We start from the raw sequence: 25,102 nt of genomic DNA, 5'->3' as shown, positions 1-25,102 counted from the left end.
ACAACACCATGTATTAAAAATCTAATATTCAATCACTAGGATACCAAGGACTGTTACGTAAGAAATTCTGAAAGTCCTGTTAACCATAAGCCTTTAGCAGTAAGACTGTTTTGTCTGCCCTTGAGTACTAACGGTGGAGCAGATCTTCTGCACTTCTGTACCTTTGATACTTGCTCTCAAAAGAGCATTTCAAATTATCTTGAGAATTAGAGTAAGGTGAAGCAGATTATTTAACGCACTAAACTCACCACCTACTGAGTTTTAGTGCCTCCGGCCACTGGAAGCCAAGTGTGGTAAATGGCTTGGTGCCCTCCACTGAAGAGAACAACACCTGCATCCCGCTTCTGGAGACCAAGAGCTGCCAGGGCAGGGACGATGTGAAGTCTCACACCTTGACTTAATTTATTGTCCCAGCACAAGGGTCTGAACAGATATAAGAACAAACAAACAAAAAAATATAAAACCGGGGTTCTACCCTCACTCAGTCGTTCCTGAACTGAACCTTGTGGAGGGATGGGAGGACACCTTTTCTGTCACGGGGAATGCTGCGCCACTTTCCTTCAGTGAGGAAGCTTCAGGTTTTCCACGCAGCCAAGTGACTTCTTCCTCATAATGAAGCCTTGAGACTTCCAGGGGCTGACTCACCCCGGTGTGTCATCCGCAAGGGCAGGAGCTAGGGAGAGCTGTAACTCTCGGGAGTCTTTAACCCCTAACCCGACAGAAGCACCCCTCTCGCAGCAAGCAGCGGCTGCCACTCCCCGGGGAGACATACGCCTCGTACGAGTCCTTAGAAGAAGATTAAAGACAAACGAGGCATTCAGCTCTGATGGGAGAATCGCTTCCCACTGGATTTACCACAGGCTTTACAAACCTCCCCTGCGCTTCAACGCAGAAACGGAGCACGGCGTTCTCCGCCCTGCCCAGGCAGCAGAGACCGGGTCGGACCGGCAGGACCCGGCCGCCTCCCGGGCTCCGTGAAGACGGAGGCCGCGACCCCGAGGAGCGCCGGGGCCTCCCCGCGCCCCCTGGTGGTCCCCGCGCCTGGGCCAGCAGCGCCACTCGCCGCCGCCGCCGCCATTTCCCTTCCCGGGCGCCGCTGAGGTGCGGAGCAGCCCGGCGGCTGCCGTCTGACAGCCGTCGCTTCAGCGGCCGCAAGAGGAGGGGCTTTCTATCCGCTTCTCACCGTTTGAGTTTTCTCCTCATAATACACCGCGGTGTTCCCCCTGTCACTTCTGGCAGGCCCCTCAGGTCCTCTACGCCTTGTGGTGATGGGGAGGGTGATGGGCACCACGTTTAACAACAGTTGTAATAATTAAAAAAAAAAAAAAAAAAAATCCGCTCATGTCAGGGAACGGCGGTCAGAAGGAGAGACCGAAGAAACCTGAGCATGCGAACCTGGCACGGAAAGACGGGAGGCTGCGAAGGCCGCACATGGGCCCTACTCCGTGAGCCCGCGCTGTCGGTTTTGAAAGGGAGATCACAAAATGGCTTCCCTGAGGAACGGGACAGGTACGCGGGTTCAGCTTCCCAGAGGAGAGCGGTGCTCAGCAGCCTCGGCTCTTACCGCCTCTAAGTACCGCTAAAACATTTCTGTTACAACTTAAAATATCCACTGGTTCAAATAAATAATAGGGTATCGCCACTCTTTAGCTATTTCTTTGCAGTAATTTCTTCAAAACGGAAAGGTATTGAGGTACTTGTTCTGCTTGAAATAGCTCTGATGTAGAGGAAACCCAAATTAGATTGAATTAAGCTAAGTCACAATGTCTTTGAAAGAAAACCTGAGAGGAAGGAAAAATAGTCAGTTAAAAATAAATTCAGATAAGCCTTAAAATATTGACACTAAGTAGAGATTTAAGTAAATCAATGAGTTTAATAATGTAAGATGTTTGAAGGCCAAAGCACGTTCTTACACATTCTATTTTTACTTTATTATCCTGATCAAAACCACACTGTGTTCAATAAATAAAAATTAATTTCCCAGTGTGAACACAAAGGAAATGAAGTTGCCAATTCCTTTAGAATTCTAAAACTGTTTGCTTTCTCATGGAATTTGATTATAGAAATATTAATCAAACTGTCACACCAATTCATAGGAAGTTAGCTTACCATAACAACAACAACAAAAAAACCCCAGACACAAACATATTTACAATTAAGCCTATTCACTTAAAAAGCTCACAGAACATTACATTCAATTCTTTGGCTTCCACAGTTTTGCCTGACATTCATGAAAGCTGAAGTGTCTCTACTTCCTTAATGTTTCATGTAATAGGCAACAGAAGGGTGATGTACTTTTGGCAGGTGGACGTGGTGCTCCAGGTTCATACAAGTCAAGCTCAGGAAGGCTTCTCCCTAGAGAAAGCTCATTTTCTACTCAGGAACACGTAAGAGGTTCAAGCAACCTAGTAAATGCACCAATATGTCAAAAATCTGTTTTAATTAAGTTAGGGTAAGAGAAAAGATACAGAAGACAAATTTTCCTACAAGAGTAAAATTTCTCCTTAAGTATGTATGAATAAAATCCACTCATGAAAGCTCATGACCTTTCAATCTGTGTATTTCTGGTGTCTTGTAAGAATTCAGACAAGCAATACCTCACTTCTAGATCAGCATGACTTCAAAAGGTCGTCTACTGTGTTTCAAAACTGTTAAATTTACTGTATTTATAAGTCTGTAGAAATCTGAAAACTGGATCGTTCAGAATCACAAAAATATCAGTCATTTTGCTTATTTGTATTGGAAATAGAATCAAGAAGAACTTGGAAGGGGAGAAAGGACATCAGTGAAGCTGAAAAGCAAGGCCTCCTCAGATCATGATACTTAAATATCTACAGTATATATACACCTTTCCTTGTATCTCACTTCTAAACAATCCAGCTGATAATTTTACAATTGCTGCCAAAAAAAAAATAGTGCTTCCTGAAGTGATGGTTTAGTACCTTCTAAATTCTACTATTTTTACTACTAAACAGCAATTAACCATTATAAGTTGATAGCATCCATTATTACAGCAATAGATTTTATTTTTAGTCCATTTCTCCTCTGATCAACAGATGATTATGAAATAAAAAGCACATCATACAGTTATCAAGATTATTTAAGGGATATGATGAAATTGAGACACTTAGTAAATAAAGGTTCTGATGCAGAATTTAAGGACAATTTAAATTCTGATTAATTTAGCTCAATGTTTAGTCAGCTCTGCTGCTACTTACTGTCTTGGGAGGTTTTCTTAAAAAAAGGCTTTAGAGGAATCTCTAAAGAGCTTTAAATAATTTGGCCCAAGAAGACTACCAGTCTATACAAATACACTTCCAACATAAAAGATAATAGTTCTCTGTCAAAACTTACTTCAATAATCATTTTATAAATGTGATTGTACATAACATTAGAAAAATAGCATCACTTTTTCAAGTATATGACTACACTCAACAGCAGTTGTTCTCCCATTTGTAGTCTGTTTTTCCCCAAGAAATAGCCTTAGAAGTTTAAGCAAACTCTTTAAAATGTTTCAATTGCACTCTTGGTTAAAAGGGCGTGGCCTATTAAAAATTTATTTATTCAGGGGAAAGAGCTTGTTTGGGTTGCTCTTTCTAAACAAACTAATAAAAGAATCAGCAACAAAATCCTTCTCCACCTTCAACATTTGTCTTGTATCAAGACAATATTTGCAATATTTGAAATACTTAGCTAAAGGTGCTTTGAACTCTCCTTTTATTCAGGACTAACATGGAATAAATAAATAACATAAACAATTAGTATCTGCTAAGGCTAAGTGAATTATCTCCCTCCCTATTCAGGTCAGATATTAGCTGCTTTTAATATTAGTGCCTTAATGCAGTGTCATTGTGCTCACTGTTTCTCTACAGAGTGGTATTGATTTGTAGTGAGAAGCAGAGAAATGCCTAGTAACTCCTTCATAATTTATTCTATTCCAGCTCTAAAGCTTTTCACTACAGTCAGTAGACTACCTAATAGCCTAGTCAAAATGAAGACAAGTATCTTCTATGACAGAAAACAGCAGGGAAGGTGGCATGAATTAAAGTATGGAAATAAAACACCTTAAACAAACCACCTCAGTGGGAGTCTGACATTGTCTGTCTGTCTGCCAATGAACTGCAGACAAGATGCTTAGAAAAGCCCCATAACAAAGGAAAAACTGCATATTGTTCATGGATTCCCATGTCAGCACCACCCCTGAAGCCAGAAACATTAATAACTCTTCTTTTGCTTTTCTTCTTTCTGGGGAGGAGAAGGGAGATGAAATCAAAACAAACTAACAAAAGTATTGCTTTTACTGCTAGTTGAAATCTGTCCATGCCAAGTACTAATGTAAAATGCTGGGGTTGAGGCTTTCTTGTTTTTATTTTGAAGGGAGTATCAAGAGTCCTACAATTTGGCTGAACCATAAAAAGCTTCAGATGCTCTTTACCAGAGGCTCTCCACTGTATCAGCTCAGATGCCAAGCTTGCCAATTTGATGAGGTAATTAGCATTGTTTACATCTTTTCCTAATTAGCTCTGTCTTCCCACCCTCTTTATATACTTGGAAAACACTTCACCAGATTTAGTAACAATGAAATGTATGCAGCTGACAACTCTCAAAAAATGTCCTCTGTATTGCCATGGTAACCAGAATTTCAAAACGAGCAGTCAAAATGTAAGTTTTTTTAATTGTTATATCATTAGGGTAAACACTTCTCAGCTTCCAAGTTTGAAGGCACAAACTGGCCTATCATTCCAATATAGGATGAGATCCAAGTACTCCAACAACCCATTCCAATCTGATTTAGAAAGAAATCTGGTGTAGTGGGCTGCAGAAGGAAGGCACAGGAAGGTACACCAGGCTCTAACATCCCTCAGTCTAAATCATCTGTCAGCTAGGACAGAGGTGGATGACAGGAGGCAGACTGCACTACAGCCATGATGCAGCCTGAGGTAGTGTCTGCTGGAAAGACAATAGTCCATTCTCCACCTTCATGCAATAAATGTCCTTTCTGCAGCTACCAGCTAAGAATATAAATCAGTATGTTTTGCAATACTAAAAGGCACTCCAGCTGCTGCAAAGGAACTAAGATCATAAATTCTTTTCAATGCACCTTTGAACAGCATTAGGCAATAGTGAGGCTTTCCTGAGAACATTAGCCAGCTGTAAAATAGCTGCTCCAAATTTAGTTTCTATTACAGGAGATGGGAAAGACCTGTATAAACTATTTAATTAACAGATCAAGCCAGTAAGACCCATGAGGAAAAAATGCATCTCTTTAACAAAAGGTATTAACTCTGTTTCTTAAAAAGATTACATTTTATATTCTACGTGATGTTTTTTAATCAAATTAAGACAAAAACCTGGGTTGACGAACACCTCCAGATCTCATCTCTCCATAGTTATCAATGCATATCAAGTTAAGAATGGGGATACAGTTTGAGCTATTTGTCAAAAGCATCAGCATGCTAACTAGAGGTCTGGGGAATCCACACACCAGCTCTTCCTCACACAGGCATGTAAAAGGTCATTGCTAATCAGTTTCTTTTCTCATATGACGTCATATGGCTCTTAATCTCCAGCTGATCGTTTAATTTATCAAAAAGAAGACTACTTTTTCTACAGCACAACGGTAGCTGTAGTTCCCCTCATGTGTTACCTATGCAAACTGGATAAAATCAAAGGTTACAAGTTCCATTTCCATCTCAGGCACAGACTACTTAAGAGTCCTGACAAGCTTTATGTCTTTGCTCAACTTACCCTTATTTATTTATTCATTTATCCCTCAACCCTTCTATTTTGATAAAATAAAATGAGATTCCATATGCTACATTATATTTGCTGGCACAACTGAGTATTTACAAACAGTAAGATGTAAGTGTAACTGTACTTAAAAATCTTGCCATAAATACACTTCTTTTTGTAGTTCCAATAAAAACAAAATGCCATTTGCTTATATTATTACCAGCAGTATCATGGCAGTCATACCTTATAGTGTGCCACTGTAAATAAAGACACAAAGAACTCGAGCTGTAAGGTACAACGCTGAGGAGAAAATGCAAGAGATTCTATCCTGTCAAATCAAGGTATATATAACACAAATCACTGCATCCAAGCATTCAATAATCTACAAGTGCTTGAAGCCACCAAAATGGTAGTCAGGGTGAGTGGGGAGGATGATGCCCAAGGCCACCAGTACCACCCTGAAAATCTAATAGAAGCACTCAGTTTGAGTTCACTGGCATGTTCTTGGCATCATGTCAGCTGAAGCACTGCAGAGAATTTTATAGGCCTAGAGGAGACACTGAAGAAATACAAACAAATCAATGAATACCAGCAGTGAGAGATAAACAGTTTCAGATGCTTTGTAGAACTAGAATCACTTTGCAGCCAGATTCATTGCCAAGATGGAAGACTTGGAAGGCTTCTGTCAGACTCTTTCCAATTACAGTGCTTTATAAAAACATAGGGGATACAGTATGCCTTGGTGAGAAAAAACTGTATATATAGGCTCATCATCCTTGAGCAGAAAGCACTGAGGTAAGTACTAGTTGTTATGGATACGTCTGCATAAGTAATGGATGTTACTGCATCTAACCTTCAGTTTTCATTTATTTTTTATTGGGTGGTGTGGGTGTGTACATAGAGATTCACGGTTTATGCTACAAACATTTGTCTGCCACAGAATCCTGAAGTGTTCTTACTTTGTGTGACTAAAAAAATACCTTCAAGCAATGAGTTTAATGCAGAACCAGAGGAATCAAGTATGATGATATTTAGATGACTTTGAAAAATGCACTCCTAATTGTTCTTTTTATCAATTTGTTTATTGCTCAGAAGTTTAAGAGCTCTCTGATAAGCAATGAATTTAAGCTATTTCTTATGGAGTACACACAGTTAAATGTGAATAGTTTTCATGACAGAACAGATACACAACTCATTTGTGTATTTCTTCTGTACAACTGATCTCTTATGTGAAAAGCTGTTTTTCTAGTGACTGATGCTGTACAGTGGAAAAAAACACCAGCTGTCACTGATGACCTGACAGTTATTACATGGGGCACACACAAGCTAGAAATACTGTCATTTTCTATACATTTTCCTTTTTAAGTATAAGAGTTCAGAAGAAAGATTCCAAGGCCAGAAGAACCAACTATTAGACAAAACTTTACGTCCGTTTTTATCTTGATACCTGGGAATATGAGATATACATCTGAAAGCAGTTGTGTGGTTTGGCTGTTTTATTTTTAGAGTAAAGTTTACTTTCAGTAAGAAAACTCATTAATAACAGATACTCTGTGCTCTAAGCCTTTCTGACAGGTAAATGACAACTCCAGAAAGTTTGTTATGGTTTTTGTATTTTTAATGAGTTACACAACATTCTCCATCCTATTTAGGCAATCATTTGAAAATTAAATTATTAACCCCAGTTTGCCAGATCTGGAAATCAGACACAGGAAAAATTAGATTCCTAGATGATCATCCCAGTGAAGCCAACTTCACAAGCTTGACTTACTGGGACTGTGTACAGTGTTTGGAAGCTATGGGCCTACCAAGCTCAAAGATCATTATGTGAAAAGCACTCCTAAGGAACCTTAGCCTGTTTCCTTGGATGTCCATTCTTCTAAAGCCAAGCTTGAAAAACTTCCCTTTTCTTTTCACTCCTTACCTCTCAGCAGTACATGACTGTGGTTTGTGCTTACATGCATGTTTTGGTCAGATGAAAACCAAGAAACAAGAGGAAAAGCTTCAGTTTTCTCTTCTAATACTTGGAGCTCAAGAGACTCCAGCTGCCTAAAAGATGATTTTTCAACAGTCATCTTTCAAACTCTTCAACAAACAGCCTTTGACAACTCAAAGTTTTAGAAACTTTGATTCTTTACAATCTCTAACAAACGTCTACTACATGAAAACAATTAATAGTTTTCAGACACCTATAACCTGGCCAAATTTGAACAGTTGTAATTAATGAAAAGAACACTTTGCTTTCTGTTAAATTCTAAAACTTGTTCCAAAAGAGAGAGACAGATCATCTGAATGAACTTTTTCATTTAAAACTACAAACAAAAATCATGTCCAATAGCAGACATGGAACATAGGAACATCAATCCAGATGGTTTAGACATTGAAAGGACATAATTAAAAACATTTTTTAAATGGAAGGAAGACTTTCTTTTGGAGGTCATACCACAATTTCTTTACAGATCTCAGGTGGCCTAGTATTTTAAAAAAAAATTATCTGTTGAACAGGTATAGAACAAGGAACTGTCATAAAAAAATAATCTTACTGAGAAAACAAGAGCATTTTGACAAAGTGAACACAAAAGGAGATACTATCTAGCAGAATCTTTCTTTCTTCTGTTAAGTATTTCTTTAACCCCTCTCCTTTACTTTGAAACAACAGGGGAGAGAATAACCTGCCAGATAACTTTACATCCTATCTATTTAACAGAATCTCTAAAAGGGAAAACTAAAACCTTTTCAGTTCAGAATTTCCCAGCTTAGTTTGTGCCAGCCTCTAGCACCATTAGCATTTATTTTTTTGTTCTGTTTTTCAAAATTTCCTTTAACTTTTTGACTGCTCCCTGAGTTTGTTTTTTGCAAAACTCAGAATTTCAGCTACCTCCATACACACAACCTGAAACATTCTTTGAAGAAGAACTTGGCAAAGGGAATCAGTTCACTTCAAAAGGACACCAAGTTCTTAGATACACGTATTTTTTTACCTCATTTGATATTCTTGTCAGCACCATTAGCTGCACTACTACTTCTGCAATAACAGGATCAACTGAACAGCTTTTAATACAAGTCCTGGTGTTTTAAAGCTTCCCAAATAATGTTCCACAGAACAGAATTTACGACTACCCATCTATATATGGGAGAAGAATGAACAAAATGAAATCAACAAAAGAAAATAGAGGGGGAAAAATGAAATCAGTATGATATGGAAGTAGTATTTTAATACGATTTTTGGCTGCATGGAGAGAATTAGCTAGCAACTAGATCACATCTACTGTTCCAAAATTATGGCACATTCTTCAGGCAAGTACTTAACTCTAATACACCACACTTAAATCAGTCAGACATCAGTAGCAAAAAATACAGTTTTTGCAAAAATCATTGCTTCAATTAAAAAAAAACAAACTTTTAACAGTTCAGTCATAATTTTAACAGTTAATTTACATATTTTGATTTTAAAAAATAATCCTAAAAAATGCTTTTTACTTCTAAAACTACCTCAAAAGCATAAAAAAATGCAAGCTAAAAATGTCAGTCTACTAAAACAAAACAGAGCTCCTGAAAACACCAGTCCCAGAAGACTTGCATCTTCCCAGTGGAGATAAATTCTTGAACTCTTACCATGGTGAATAACAATGAAGCTCTTCTCTCATGTTCTTAGCAATACTGGTCCACTGGATAATCAGCAGCACTTCCCCCCCCATTTCCAGCCTCATCTCACAACTGTTTCTGGGAGGACTCCCAGTTTCACGAATTGGTACATTCAGTGTGATTGCTGCACTCTCACATTGCCTGGGGGTTCATGCACGATGAGCTACAGGCATTTGGCTCTGAGCTGAACCAGAAAATACTGCTCCATGTGAGAACTGCTGTAACTCCTGTTTATTTTACCAATTCTAATATGTTCTTTCTCTGTCTCTCTCTCCTGACTCCAACCTTATAGAAACTACGCAACATTTTTTTATCTTTGGAAGAAATCTGAATACCTGCAAAAAATGGTCTCCAACACCAAAATTCAGGTCTGCATTTCACTTGCCAAATGAGCAGGACTGTCACCAAAAGACAAAACAGACATTTCAACTCTCAAATACTGCAAGAACAGAGAGCAGCTTGCCTGTTCAGGTAAGCAAAAAGTCCTTTTGAGACCTCAAGAAATAAACCAGACAAAATGTTGGACAGGAACAAAAGGAATGGCAACAGTTTGCAAGAGTGGGAGCATAGGGTAAGAAAACAGAGGAGAAAAAGGCTTTCTGAATTTAAAAATTTTGCAAAGCCAAATTTAACTCATAAAATTAAGCCATTGGAAACTGAGCCTAAGATTTTATCCTTCATTTCCCATGACCTCTGGAAATCACAGAGCACATACCAACTCAAAACTTCATAGTAAATGATGGAGAACCCTTTTGTTCTTAAGATACTTCCTCCATTAAAAGTTTGGAAAGAATGTAACTATGCAATACAGCATGCTACATATAGTGAAAGTTTCTGCATGTCACATGGAAAACTGTTTCAGCTTTAGATGTGTTTCCTTTCTAGGATGCGAGAGAGTAAGCAATAATATTCAAAACCAAAATTAACTATGAAAATAAGAGATACAAGAAAGGATCAGGCATTTACAAAACAATCTTTCAGGTATTTTAGATAGGTATTAAGGTGGATTTGTTTTATATGATATAGCCTATGGCATAAGCTTAGAAGAACAAATGGCTTGAACCTAAAACCTTTCTTCACAGAGCTTAATCTTACTGCCTTTGAGGAATAACATCCTTGATAAAAGGGTAAACAATGGAGGCCCAGAGATCAAATAACTCAGACAGACAGATACCAAAGTGAAAATAATATCAGAAGAACTGAATCTTACCTGGTTAAGAGCTAAGTATAAATTGGACTGAAGACATTGGTTTTGAAAATTCTTGTGACACATTACATTCATCTTTTGGGCTGTCAAGCCACAGTGACAGCATTGGCAGCAGAACACAGAAGATGATGTTAGAGAATGCTCTTATCAGATGCTCCCACTCTCTGAAATAATCAGGGCAGTAGTGGCAGGCAGATGTAGGCTGCTCTATGAAAACAGGCAGTGCCTTCCACAAACTTCAAGCCAGGCAGCACGTAGCATATTGGTAATAATGTAGTAAAAGTTCAACTCCTGAGATAGCTGCCATACTGGAAAATAGGTAGACTGCACTGGGCCACAGCTATAGAAATACAGCAGAGATTTTAGTTTTGAAAATATTACTGCTGTCATGCAAAAGGACTCTGGGGTCAAACCTCTTCAGTGAAGCAGTCAAAAATGGAAGCAATTAATTTGTCATTACTGAGTTTATCAGCCAGCATAAAATGAAGCGTGCAGGAACTGTACCCTACAAAGCCTCGGATAAATGGTAATTTGCTCTGTGAAAAGTTCATGAGGCAAAAACAGGACCTCTGATACATAACATACTGTGACTAAGAGAGGACAAGAGTGGCAGTGCCTCTGAGACCAAGCTTAATACTGAATTCACTCCAAGTTTCAACTAAGATGAAAGTTAAAATTTTTCTGTCTGCTTACATTTGTGCTAAGTGATTGCAATGTCAAAGGTGGAGGAGATGAGAACTTGCAAGAAAATGAGACCGTGTCATTATTAAGGAACAAGAACGAAGCAGCACAACAAGATATTCTAAAGGAAATTATAATCGGAGACACCAGCGGGCTAATAAAGGCACTGAGATACACAAGTATGCCCATAAAATGTGTGAACTTACCAGCTTGATTTTTGCAAAGTGTTACGTATTGTCCCACTTTCATCCTTTTTACTCTATTTTCCACTTCCCATGCAACAGAACCATTCCTGTGGAAGTGAGAAAGTCCATATATTCAACCCCTCTGTGTGGTTCACAATAGCATGCCACAGCTGCCTAAACTGCCATGGCCTTACACATTTTAATAATGGTTATGATGTCTTCCAGCAAATAATTTTTGAATTTACATGGTTTGTCTTCAGGCTCTCACAAGAGACCTACAGGGTTTCATGAATCTTTGCAAAGATGGAAATGCATTCTGTCAACAAACAGTCAGGTTTCACATAAAACCAGAGGACAAATGTATCTGGAGTGGTCCCACTTTGCATTGCCTTACCAGTGGCAGAAAACAAACAGCTCTGGAAGTCACAAGAGCACACACCCTACATGAATGAAGTGTTTTCACTGCTATTGCTTATGTTCTTTTCAGAAAAGTTCATGTCTGGAATTTTCACAATTAGATTCCCATTAGACATCTTGCCATGCATGTCCTGCTCCACATCCACATGACACAGGCCTTAGTTCTACATAGGTAAAGCTCATTTCAGTCTATGTGGTTCCTTTATGAACATACAGTGAATGGGTATGTTCCAGCAATCTTTGCTTGCACTGGACATTTGTTTGGGAGACTGGAAAGCACTGAAGCAGCAGCAGTTATTGGAGATGACTCACAAGGATGTCTTCATGGTGGCACAGCATGTTTTAGATGTGTTAAACATGATGACTGCATAGTGTTTTTGATGAAGGATTAAGGGGAACACACCATCAAGATCAGGAGACAACATGGAGCTGAACAATTTGGAGCTAAAAATTGTTTTAATGAACACAGCAAAATGAGATTAAGATTGTTCAAGTGATTAGCCATTTTTCTTTGTTACATTTCAATAGGCAGATCTGTGATACAGACCTAGGGGTGCTAGTTTCTAGCTACATGCTAGTTTCTTTAGGAAAGCATAATGTTTCAGGGAATAAATTACAACATTTTGAGTTGTGTTAACAAAAACCATCAGATAGTCCTCTATGCAGCTGGTAATTTTTTTCCTGGATTTTGTTTTTCCCCTCTTCCCCCTTCTTCCCCCCCCCTTTCCTCACATTCCTAGCATTTGGTTTTCTTTTACAGTTCACATGCTAAGCTCCTATAGAGATCTTAAAATTACACTCAAAACTCTGAATTCCAGTGTAATGCAAAAGACTATTGAGGAAAAAAATTATCTGCAGTTGTGATTTTGTATCTATATTTTTTGAGTTTTATATATGAAAGTGCTTTATTAGCACATCTCCAAAGTAATTTAGAGATAATACTGCAAGAAATACTGTCTTTTTTTACATGGAGCATAATACCTCAAATTTTTATTTTGAGAATTTAGCACTGTGCAAACACAACCAACTCTACAAACCATCCACCCTCATTTTTAGGAATGAGAAAATCTTTTTAGGATACTCAACAGACTTCATTTTTAAGAATCATGATGCAGTGATACCACGCCATCTGTACAAAATACTCTTAGGGGAAGCCAAATAATCCGTTCTATGCAGATTACAGAGAAATGCACATTATAAACCACACAGTTGTAATTTCATGGAGCTAGGACCCACATCACAGACACAACATGATACTTCTCAGTACATGTAGAAAGGAACTATGCTTTCATCTCTGACAAAAGAACATCATTACATAAATTCATTATATGGTGCCCAAGGTTAAAATTATCTCGATTTCCAAAGAGTAGCATTCTCAAAGATTTGCAACTTTCCTGCCAGTATTTCTCTCAAAAACATTGGCCTCAAGACTGCCAAGTGCACCAGGGCAATTATTAAGAGGACTCAAGGTAAGACAGTCAAAGGAGCAATCAAATTGGGCATCTGCAGTACAAGCCACAGAAAGAGACAGCAACAACAAAAACGCCCGTGTTTCATTCTCAGAACCCTTTGCTCACTCCCCTCCCATTGTCCATTAGTATTACACCACTTTGTGTTTTCAGGTTTAGTTGTAACAGAGCAACCATTACACTACTAAGTAAATATATATATTTTATTCTGATGTATTATATAACACAGGATAGAATAATACAAACATTTCCTAGAGAAGATGTTACAGAAGTAAAGGTATGATAATAGATGATTAAGGTCTCTGTTTCCAGTCTAAGTAGTCTTATTCCTGTCACCATGACAAGCACAAAAATAGAAGCAAAGCTATCAGCTAAAAAGCAAACTCTCCAACAACAACCTGGTTTGAAACTCAAAGCCAGCAAGTACATTTATATCAGCTTGATCACAGCTCAGGAGACTTGCACAGCTATTAAGTCTCTCTTCAGGTGCCCAAGGAAGTTAGAAATTGAAATGGAATTTCAAGAAGAACAAATATATACTCCAAGCCTATTAAAACAATTTAGGGAGCACTCAATACAGTAAAATTCCCAGTTGCAATTATATTAATGATGGTAAAAGTGAACTTCACATTTGGAAGTCTCAGAAAAGTCTGATAATATTTAGATACTATGGAAGGCTAGTAAAGGAAATCTACTTGTATTTAAACCAGGTGCATAAAGGTTCTGAAGGAGTAAGATATAGTTATTACCAAAAGCAAAGCTAAGTTAAGAACTGAATTTGTAGCCATTTTGAACTGAAATACATGTACTCAAGAGCCAAACAGAATCATAGAATCTGCTGAGTTTGAAGGGACCCATGAGGCTCATCAAGTCCAACTCCTGTCCCTGTGTAGGTCACCCCAAGAATCACACCATGTGCCTGAGAGTGTCATCTAAATGCTTCTTGAACTCAGGCAGGCTTGGTGCCATAACTGCTTCCCAGGGGAGCTGGTCTGCTCAAGATGTAATTATCACAGCTCAATTTTAAAAATTCATTTGTTTAAAGCTGTCCAACATTCCTGTGAAAGTTAACATTTTGAAAGAAATAATAATAAAAAAAATGTATTTTCCCTAGAAGTAAAACAATTAGCACAGCAGGTTCTAATAAAGTGGTTTACATTCCCCTACCCTGAACTCTCCAGCTACAAGTGTCACAAATAACGTCTCTTTTCAAATATCAACTAAGAAATGCCAGTTGTAATTACGAACTTTATGAAGATGACAAATGCATTCATATTAACAACTGCTCCTTACCCCCATGAACTCTCATAAACCTGGGCTAAACCTAATGAGTTCAAATCTTCAGTAACTGTATTCCAGCAGTTCAAGAGACTGGTTTTGTACATTATCTTACACAAAATTAATTAAACAGTATCACTCCAAGAAGATACTTGTAATCTAGAGATTCTGCAGGAATTTGAACCAGGGAACTGTAAATAAAAAAGCAGCCATTCTGTTACTGATTTAAGAAAGACTATAAGCAGTACTCTGATTTTGCAGATCTCCACGCAACTATGTGAGAAGAGCACAACGATTTGTTTCCAAGTACTCTGTCAAATCTGAGCAGCATAGTTGTGTCCCTCAATAGAAGAATTTCATATCACTTTAAATTCATTGGTCTGTCCCACAATTTTTGCTTCAGAGAACAAATAATGCATTCATTCATCACCTCTCAAAAGCACCTCCATAACTACTTCTAGAATGATCTTTCTGGAATAACACTTCTCTGACCTGAACCAGGATAACTTTATTCCAAAACTCAGTTTAGAAAATTTACTGTATTATGAACACAAAGAAATACTGAATGAGTTTCCACTGGATTTCTTGCATGTCACTTTTACCTCCTGTTTCCAGTGACCATCCTGCCTTCCAGAGTAGTACTTCTAGTGTCCTCTGACTCTTCCTTGCCAGTTCCAGTGCACGCACCCAAAAATCTCATGTTCCCACACAGATCTGCATGATATCCCACTACTTTAACTACACATCCCTAGGCCTGTCACTAGCCAGGTATAACCAGCCCTGTTTGAGCTCCATAAATACCGACTTACTACTAAAGAGAAACTCAGCAGTTCTCCCTGTCACTTACCCTGCAGAGGCAGTAACATCCCCATCCCCACTCCCAAATTTTTCACAAAGTTTCTGGAAACTTACTATCTTTAAGGTTTCAACCCCACGGTTGAATTGTAGCCTACACCTGTCAATACATGTAAAAGCACTTAGAAGGAGGTAGAGTGGTCTTTAACTTTTGTTCCTAGTGAACCTAAGAAAGAAACCAACAGCAGTCATCTTTCAGGAAGGGCTGGGTAAGATTTACTGTAATGAAATGTGTGAATACATTTTATTTCAGGGAAAAAAAATTAAACAGTAAAAAAACTGCTTAGTGTGTTGCCACCTCCATGGTTTATCCCTTTCTCTAGCTACGAGCTTTGCAGAGAATGTAGAATCAACGGTGACTTGACCCTGATATGATACTGCAACAAAACTATGAAGACAAAAGAAGTAACATTCAGTACCTTAAGAACAGCAACTCTTGCTTCCTAAGCATCTTCGCAGCAGCATGACTGCCATCCTAGGGATGCTTTTCAGTATGTCTGCCATACAGTGGAAGCCCCCACTGGTAGGCACACACACACACAGTGGCACTTCATTCCCAGTGCAAATGCAGCAAATGCACTCTATTCCTGTTTTTAAAGGCAAACGTAACAGAATGTTCAACAATAGCAAATTTGTTCCAGCAACTGAATGTTTTCAGTCACTTTCTCTTGCTGTCCTCATACACTCAATCTACTTCCTGTAATTACAAGACAACTGTCTAGTGACAAAACTGCTACTTGCTGCAAATAATTTGTAATAATTTTAGCCTTTTGGAGCTGGAATGTGAAACTGCTGATGGGGGACAAACACTCATGACACACAGCCAAGGTCAGGAAGCTGCATATGACTTCTAATAGCCTTGGCATGCTTCCAGCTGTGTTAGGTTAGAGAATGACATGGGAAGACACCAGATTGTGTTACTGAGACACCAACAGAAAAATTTCAAAATAGACTTGGGGAAAGGGGGAAGCTGAACACCTAGAGCAAGTGAAAGGTTATAGGGTATTTATGCTACAAGCCATAGCAGGTTTTTTCCATCTCGCTTCTCTTGCTTAACACTTCAGCTTTAGGAGCAATACACTAAGGAAAAACACCACTCCCTTTTTCATATGCTTAAATAAATGATGAAAGCTGTGGAAGAAGAGGGATTGTGACTCAAGTTTTCAAAATTAAGGTCTTGTGTATTCTAGCAGACTATTGTGACAAGGAACGAGGGAAACAATGAAACTGTGATATGAAGAATGAATTATCATTAAGTTCTGTTTCACTGCTTTCTTCTTTCCAAATCTAATACCTAATCAACATTTTGGGAAAGCAGTCACGCAAGTGGTTCAAGAATTCAGATCTTGAGGTTAAGCACAAGACCTCACTATAAAAATTTGAGTCCCGTGAAGGTTCTCCATTAGGACTCCAGCTAGTATCATACCACCAGAACTGTATGATACAGCAAAGGCAATTCTGTTTAAAGTAAAACTACTTGGAAGACTAAATATTTGACCTAACTCTTAAGGCAAACTCCTTTATGTTCTAAATTAGGAATCTGACACAGAGAACACTTAAAACTATGTTGTTTCTTTAACACACAACATATTAAGATCTACAATATGTACTACAGTTTTAAGTAATTTTAGAATGAACTATTGAGAACAAATCTGACTCCTATAGTGTAAACCTTTATAGTTTTGGCTACTGTAAATAAAATATCCAGCCCTGGGGTCTAGGTAATTCTGTTTAGGACAATGACTAACAGCCATTTCCATGTCTGTCAACTGAAGTCATTATCCTGTGTCTGGAAACAACAATACACAGATAGTAAAGTCTCTTAGCTGGAGTGAAATTAACTTTTATAAGTCATATGATGCAACTGCAGTCATCATCATTACCTTCTCTATGCAGAACACAACATAAAGCTGTCAGCATGAAAGAAAGTACATGAAAGAAAATAAGAAAAAGACCATTCAGTAAATTGGGACTAGCATGGAAAGTGGAAGACCATGGTTTGGCCTTAATCTGCCCATCCTAAACAGCTAGGACAAACATCTTGTATTTGTCCTACCTCAAAAGGTTCATAAATGATAGCTAGCCCATTCAAAACTACCTTAATTTATGATAGGGCAGATGGAGTGACCCATTATTACAGAAGAAAATGCTATTATGAGCTAAGTATGTTAGTTCAACTTTGCTGAATTGCTGGCACTACTGGCTGTATCCCCAGAGCATGGTATTTTCATATGCTCACATTTTCCCTCAGAAAAATGGAGAACAGGACACAGCAGGGCTACTGAACAGAGAGAATGGGGGGAGCTGAGACAGCAAATAGAGATTTCTCATATTACCCTCTAACCTGCTCTGTGTCAGAACAGAGTAACTGTTTTCCTTTAAAACACAGATAAAGTTGGAGATTATACCAGTTTAAGCATCAGCAGCATGCAAATCATTTATTTTCCCTCTAGCCCTAAAAGATGTCTTCTGATTAAGTTTAGAAGCAACAGCCATAGGAGAAAGGTCTGCTTACTAACAAAATAAAAATAGAATAACTCTGCATGTCATGCTGCAATAATGGGCAATGCAACAGTATTTTGTTGCCTTTAAGAAGTGCACTCTCAGCACTACTGACAGCATTTATACTCAGCAGGAAACACCACATCCCTTATCTCACATACCACCAAAGAACACATGCCTATCACTTTCTGATCCATTTTTCCAAATAACTGTCAGGGGTTATTTGGTATAATACATAAGAAAGCAGCCATCCCTTTAAGCAGTAGAACTTTTTTAAATTTAAATTTTAAAATGAAGTTGAAGGGAACAATACATCTCTGATATTTCTGCTCTTTAATCAGGGTTGGTTGAAATCAGCCAATGTATTTTAAGGTTGAAAGTGGAAGGAGAAAAGGAAGAGCAACAAACCATGTGATATGCCCTGCTTCCTAAAAAAGATAAACCCAAGAGAACAGTCAGCTAATGTCATTCTGGCCAAAACAGGGGGGAAAAAGGTTGGAACAGGCTTCTAGAAAGTACAAGGAAAGACTTAAGGTGAGAAAGGTCTATTCTTGTAAAGCTATAAATTTATTAAATCCAAATTAGTTCACGTTCTTCTAACTTTAAACTGTTGAGTTGCATCTTTCTAAGAGAGGAAGAGGGTCATCTTGTTGATGATGAGTCACTGATGTTAACAACCTTCAGCAAAGCAGGCAAAGTTGCACGAGTTACAACGTCCCATTTCGAGTGCTAAAGCTTTCAGATGATCTGCTTGATATGCCAGAAATCTGGGATTCAAAAATTGCATGGAGTGTATGAGACCAGAAAAAAAAACCAAAAATGAAGGACTGTCAATGCCTGCCTATCTTCTATCCCTTTGAAAAGGGCAGATCAACCTTGACTAAGGCAGCTAGGTGAGAACATACAAACATGGTCTTTTTGACCACTGCTAATGAAAATAATCAGAGCAAACTGTTAGTTCTGGACTTTAATTTCTAATTGAATCTAAGAGATATTGTGGAGATGGTTGTGAATACCCTGGGGGCTAAATCTAATTTTCTCTGCTTTGTTCTACCTTTCTGCAGCCTGTGCCTGGCCACACGCTGAAATAGGTAGACTGTCATTACACTTCAGCTGAGCACACCTAAAGCTATCTAAACTTTATTACACACTAATAACACTGCACTGTAGCAAAATTCTACTTTCTCCCTTTCTCCATCACTTTTCTTATTCCCTGGTCACCTTGTTAGTTCAGCAACAGCTTTGTGGCAGAGACAGGGTATCTTGGGTGAAACTCAGTTATATTCACAGAGTAATGAATAAATCCTCTAAGAGGTGACATGAGGTTTCTTTGCACCTCAGTTTGTACAGGGTACAGCTCTTCCCCCAAGCACAGCAATGAGAAGATGCAATAGGTGGAAACACTGCAACTGAGACGATGTGAAACATTCTTCTAGGGGCAAAATTCACGGTTGCTATTGTCCAGAAAAAAACCCTGAAATCTCATTCACAAGGGACATTTGGCAATCGGTGTTAGCACAGTTTCTGTGTAGGCTTGCAAAACATTTTGAAACGTTTCTATCTATAGTGCAATTAGGTTTTTAATAACGTTGCTTCAAATCAGTAAGCCATGCTCCTGCATACTAATCTTTATTGCCAGTTTCACTTACATGCATAAAACAAAAACACCACCAAAGCCTAATGAAAACATGTATGAAATTTCCCTATGAAGGTCACTGTGCAATGAAAAAGGTTATAAATGACACAGTCCATCAACATTTAAAGCCTGCAAATAAGAACAATTAAGATCAGCTACAAAAGGGAAGTTAAACAAAAATCACAGGGAAAAGAATCACACCTTCAATTGATTTAAAAGGGCAGTAGAAACCCTGGCATGTGATTTACTGGCAGAAACTAAACACTCTAGTGTGGGCTAGTTGTAAAGAAAAAATATTGTCATTTTTTTTTCAGTTTGAAGTCTAGCACACTGAATCTTAAGCAAGTACAGGTTCACCCAAAGTGCAAGCTTCTTTTGATGTTGAAGGGAAAAAAATTAACCTCCTCTGTATCTTCTGTATTTAAAAGTTCATTAATGAAAGGCTAAATGTTTAATTTACTGGGATGGTTCTGGTTTTTGTCATTTTTGCATAGTTAACAAGATCATAATTCAAATAGGTCACACATTGTAAATATCCTCACTATATTGTTTTCCTTTCCTCTATAATTAGACCACCTTTTGTTACCAAGAATCCTATAAACTGTTTAACTGTGAAGGGTTGTAAACTGCTCGTATTAAAAATTAGGCATCTCCTCCTTCCAACTCTGTACAATGAGAACTGCACCCAAAAAAAAAAACCAAAAACAAAGAAAAAAACCCCCCCAAAAAACACAACCCAAAAAACAAACAAAACAAAACAACCAAAAAACCCCCAACTATGGCACATAAAATCAACATTACATCTCTGACACCTCTTTTTGCAGGGGTTTGACCCACATTACATCATCTGTACACTTTATACAGATTCTTTTTCTCCATCCACACAAATTACTCTTGCCTAGACATCTACCAAGAAAGGGAGACATACAGGTTCACAGAACAGATTCAAGCAGTCCAGCTGCTATTGAAAATAAAATCACTTGATCTTCACTAGAGCTGCAGGAAAGGCAGCAGAGCAGCTATTCCAGCAGCTTCTTGCAGTGAAATGCAAAAGATGCCCAGGTCCTGCTTGCTTGAGCCAGCACAAAGCACCATCCAGGGAACCCAAACACAAGATCCCACGAGCCAAAACATCTCAGTGTTGCTCTGCTCTTCATTCTGCTATTTATTTATTTATTTTAAATTAAGGTGTGTTCTGTAGACTCAGGCCTGACACTCAGGATTATGTATGGCCCCATTCCGGAACGAACTGAGCCACTGCTGCCCCCCACAGGTGTTTCCAAGGTTTTATTCAGTGTTCGCTTCCTACTTAGAATCATAGAATTGGCTGGTTTGGAAGGGACCTCAGAGATCATCAAGTCCAACTCTTGATCCACTCCCGCTGCAGTTACCAGACCATGGCACTGAGTGCCACATCCAGTCTCTTTTTAAATATCTCCAGGGACGGAGAACCCACCACTTCCTGGGGCAGCCCATTCCAATGCTTGATCACCCTCTCCATAAAGAAATTCTTTCTAATGTCCAACCTAAACCTCCCCCGGCACAACTTGAGACCGTGCCCTCTTGTCTTGCTGAGGGTTGCCTGGGAAAAGAGACCAACCCCCACCTGGCTACACCCTCCTTTCAGGGAGTTGTAGAGAGTGATGAGGTCTCCTCTTCTATACATCCCCTTATCCCTTGAAATCAAACAGCAGCATTCCAAGTTCTTTTGCACTACATGTTAAACTGCATATTCATTGGAATAATAGGGTCATGAGATTTATGCAGAAATATTTTAGTGTATGGGTGTGAAAACCTAATGAACTGACAAGGTTCACTGCAGCCATTAGTAGGATTAATGGATCCTATCAATGGATTTTTGAACAGGCTTATTATGAAGACTACAGTCCTCTTAAACACACAGTTTTTATGGACAGTTTGAACTGCTTAACCGGGGATCACTTAATCTGAGCTATTTTCTACAGCATTAGTGGTTTGATCAATAAGGTACAGCAAAATACTCATGAGAATTCTGAGAAACCTGACATGCTTATTCTCAGGAGAAACGGGCCAGCATGAGGAATACACATACGCAGTTCTGGGAAACAACAGCAGTTCTGGTTTATTTGTTTCCTGCCTCACCTGAAAAGAGAGGGAAAATAGGAAAAATTGTGTAAAGCATCAGGGTGGGCAATGAGAGGCTCTCTCACTTTCCTTAAGTTAAACATATGATTATTTTTTGTTTTGGTTGGTTGGTTGGTTTTGTTTCTTTGTTTCCAAATCACTGGTTTGACACCAACTGATGTTTGACAGACTCTGCATAAATTTTGATGCTGTGAGTAACTGTTTAGTGTGAACTCTCATCCCCTATTCACTGGTTGTCTACAAAAAATAATCCAATTTTTTGCCTGAAAAGGTGGATTTTGAATTGGCAAAGCATAGCTATTATGTCTCACAGAAAAACACACTTGCAGAAGAGACTTAAGCTCTCTCACATTTCAGGTCATTTGGTCATAGAAAGAGATCATGGATTTCCATAACTCTCAGGAAGAGCTGCAGACTTGCAGTCTGCTTTTCTTCCTGGTGGCACTGACAGTACTACCATTGAGGCAGCAATAAAGAAAAGTGAGGATAGACAGGATCATACAATGGAAGACAGATCTGAATTTCCATAGTTAGGAAAGGGAGTAACCAACCAAAACCACCCAAACCTGATGGGTTTAATGCAGATGGAACAGTAAAGTTATTTGGAAGTAGAATGTAATAGAAAGGAAAATAGTATTAATAGATTAAAAAAGATGACAAATCCTTGCGGGGATTAGAGTCTCAATGAAGAACTACAGAAAAGACAGCATAATTTTTCAGTAAATACATCTTTGCCCTGTTAATTTGCCCAGGACTTTTCCACAACAGAAAGCAGAGGAAAAAGCCATGGAGATTTGCATTGCAGTTCACTGGCTGCTTCCCAGCACATCCCAGTAAAGGTGTCAAACAGCCCCTGGGTGCTCCTGGACCATCCTGGCTGCAGATACCAGAGAACACATCCCCAGCACTAACAAAGGTGTTTTTAAAAGGTGCCAAACTCTTTACTTCCGTGCAGTCCCAGAGAACTGTGAAGCTCAGCCCAACATTCATTTGTATACTTCAAAAGAATATTTTTACAGAATTTAATTATCTAACAAAAATTCTGAGGATTCCCTCTTCCTGGACTCTACCATATTTCAGTGGGGAAAAAAATACAAAAACTCCTATAAAAATAAAATTATATTTGATGCTCTACCATTATTATAATAACTAAAAGAAAACTAAGTATCTCTCTTGCAAACTACTTTCCACTTGCAATAAAAACCTCAGTTTTCTCCTTTTAACCCCTATTAAAAGATCAGAGGGAATGCTGACATACAAGATTTGGCAGGCACTCAAGAAAAAGTAGGTACCCCATCAGAGATCTCTTGTGCTTAAACACTAAACATCAAGTAAAAATGAATCTTAGCCTAATAACAAGCCTTAATAGTAATCTACAGTAATTTAGCTGTTCATAAATGAAAATGTTCTACCTTTTAAAATTTTACCTCCAGGAAAAGTGAAAAGAAAGGGAAGAGTAATTTAATATTGAAAACCATCTTGCTAAATAGGTAATTTAATTAGTAGACTCCTTTAATCTTGTTCAGAGCACCAATAAGGTTTATGGGTAAGGAACCTGTATTTGGATATGGTGATTTACATCAATTTCTAAATTACCAATATTCCCTTGAATCTCATTTTCCACTTACATTGTCTTGCCAAGGCTTTCTTTCCTGGTACTACTGGTCTCCTTTTAAGAGAGAAATATTTGCCAATGATAAATATGATTCACCCCCCTAGTCTGTCATAGAATATGAAATATTTCTTGCATACTTAGAAGAAACATCCTAACTAGAAGCTGCTAAATCACCTTTACTTTTGGTATAGTGCAAAGCTTAACACCAATACTGTAAATCATGTAAACATTTTAGACACCTGCCTTGTTAGTGAGATTAACAAAGGTCACATATTACAAGCCTTGGAAATTTAAATTTCTCCAAATCCACATTCAAGTTAGTTCCATTAAACCTCACCTAATACTGTACTCTTCATTGCTTCTGATATAAAACCAAACCAAACACAAAACCCCCACCCAACCAAAACCAAAAACCCACCAGGAACTATGTAATTAAATAATATTATCCACAATCACTTCAGCACTTAACAACAGTCCTATGGATACTTCTCCCAGTAGGATTTCAACAATGCACCTCCTTAACAGTTTGGAAATCTAAGGTCTTAACTGATTGAAGAAGAGAATCAGTGGTCATTCCCATGACAGTAAAATATAGACTTGAGCTTTCCCAAGCCATCACACCACATTAGCTGTGAATTTATAGCATCTAGGCATCTTACACCACCTCTTCCTCTCATATGGAGATGTCTGCCTTACGTCCTTAGGTAGATGTATGGCCAGCTGTAGAGGGAATGTGCTCTGACAAAAAATAACCATTTTTTTTCCCAGGAGTAAATCCAAAGAGAAAGACAAGGTGTTATATGCAGAATCTAGCTGGTTAGACTTTATGCTGGTTACTCACTGCTGAATGAACGTAACAGTTGTATATCCCCCCCAGGGAAGTCTAAATTCATAAAAATGTATGCAAATACAGGCACATTGAATTTATTACTGCTCTGCATTAAACATAAAAGCCTCATTTGGCAAGTAATCCTAGAAATACCTGTCTTGTGTTTCCAGAAATGTTATATTTTAATACGAAGTAGATATCCACTTTCAGTACTGTAAAAAATACAGGACCTTAGACAATAATTCCAGTTCTAGTATAAATGGCAAAATGTAGATCATGAAAAAGGTTGCTGATTTTAAAAAGAAATCGCTGCACTGGTATTAAACATGCCCCATTCTTATACACAGGATTACCATACCATTATGTATAAGTGCTGCCATATATTCCTCTGCAAAGAATGTAGAGGATACGAGTGGGTTTTGTTGACATTTTCAAGGGCACAACACTAATTAAATCCCAAAGACTCAATAAAATCAACAGGAATTGACATTTAGCTACCATGTATATCTCAAAACTACACATCCATCACAATGTCAACTTGGGAAAGATAGTAACTTGAAGTATTATCACTTATTGAATACAGCATTAATTAACTACAAATGCTGTTTACCCTAAGTTACATTTTTATTCCATGATGAAAGACAAATTTTTATATTTTGCAGAGTTTTCTTAAGAGATTGCTGCTATTGCAAACCATAAGATCCTAGTGATACTTTAAAAAATAATCAAAAGATGTCTCTAGTGAAGAATTGAACACAGCTTTTAGCAAGTATTTTAGCGAGCTTGGCCAGACAATACCAAAAAATTCACAGAATAAATACTGGATGGAAATGCCTTAACTTAGATATATTGATCACTGTGAAAGACTTTCCATATACTGAAAAAACATAAGCAAAGAAGATTTTAGTGCAAATTGTAATACAAGT

The 25,102-nt window shown here is 38.2% G+C and overlaps 1 protein-coding gene and 1 long non-coding RNA gene across 3 annotated transcripts in view; one reads left to right on the top strand and one right to left on the bottom strand.

The window, feature by feature from the left end:
• Positions 1 to 25,102, bottom strand: part of JAZF1 (JAZF zinc finger 1) — a 190,757-nt gene that overhangs the window by 100,152 nt on the left and 65,503 nt on the right. The window lies entirely within an intron of this gene.
• LOC139792393 (uncharacterized) lies at positions 777 to 11,471 on the top strand. Of its 2 annotated transcripts, XR_011724250.1 has the most exons (4): positions 777 to 1,248; positions 4,378 to 4,487; positions 9,671 to 9,849; positions 11,291 to 11,471. It is a non-coding gene; the product is annotated as an uncharacterized lncRNA (long non-coding RNA). The 2 variants fall into 2 exon arrangements; XR_011724249.1 differs by having other exon boundaries at positions 780 to 1,248; positions 9,671 to 11,471.

This window comes from Heliangelus exortis, chromosome 2, assembly GCF_036169615.1.
Source record: "Heliangelus exortis chromosome 2, bHelExo1.hap1, whole genome shotgun sequence".
Taxonomy (NCBI): domain Eukaryota; kingdom Metazoa; phylum Chordata; class Aves; order Apodiformes; family Trochilidae; genus Heliangelus; species Heliangelus exortis.
The sequence above is the reverse complement of the archived record's forward strand: the minus strand, read 5'-3'. Positions and strand labels throughout refer to the sequence as shown.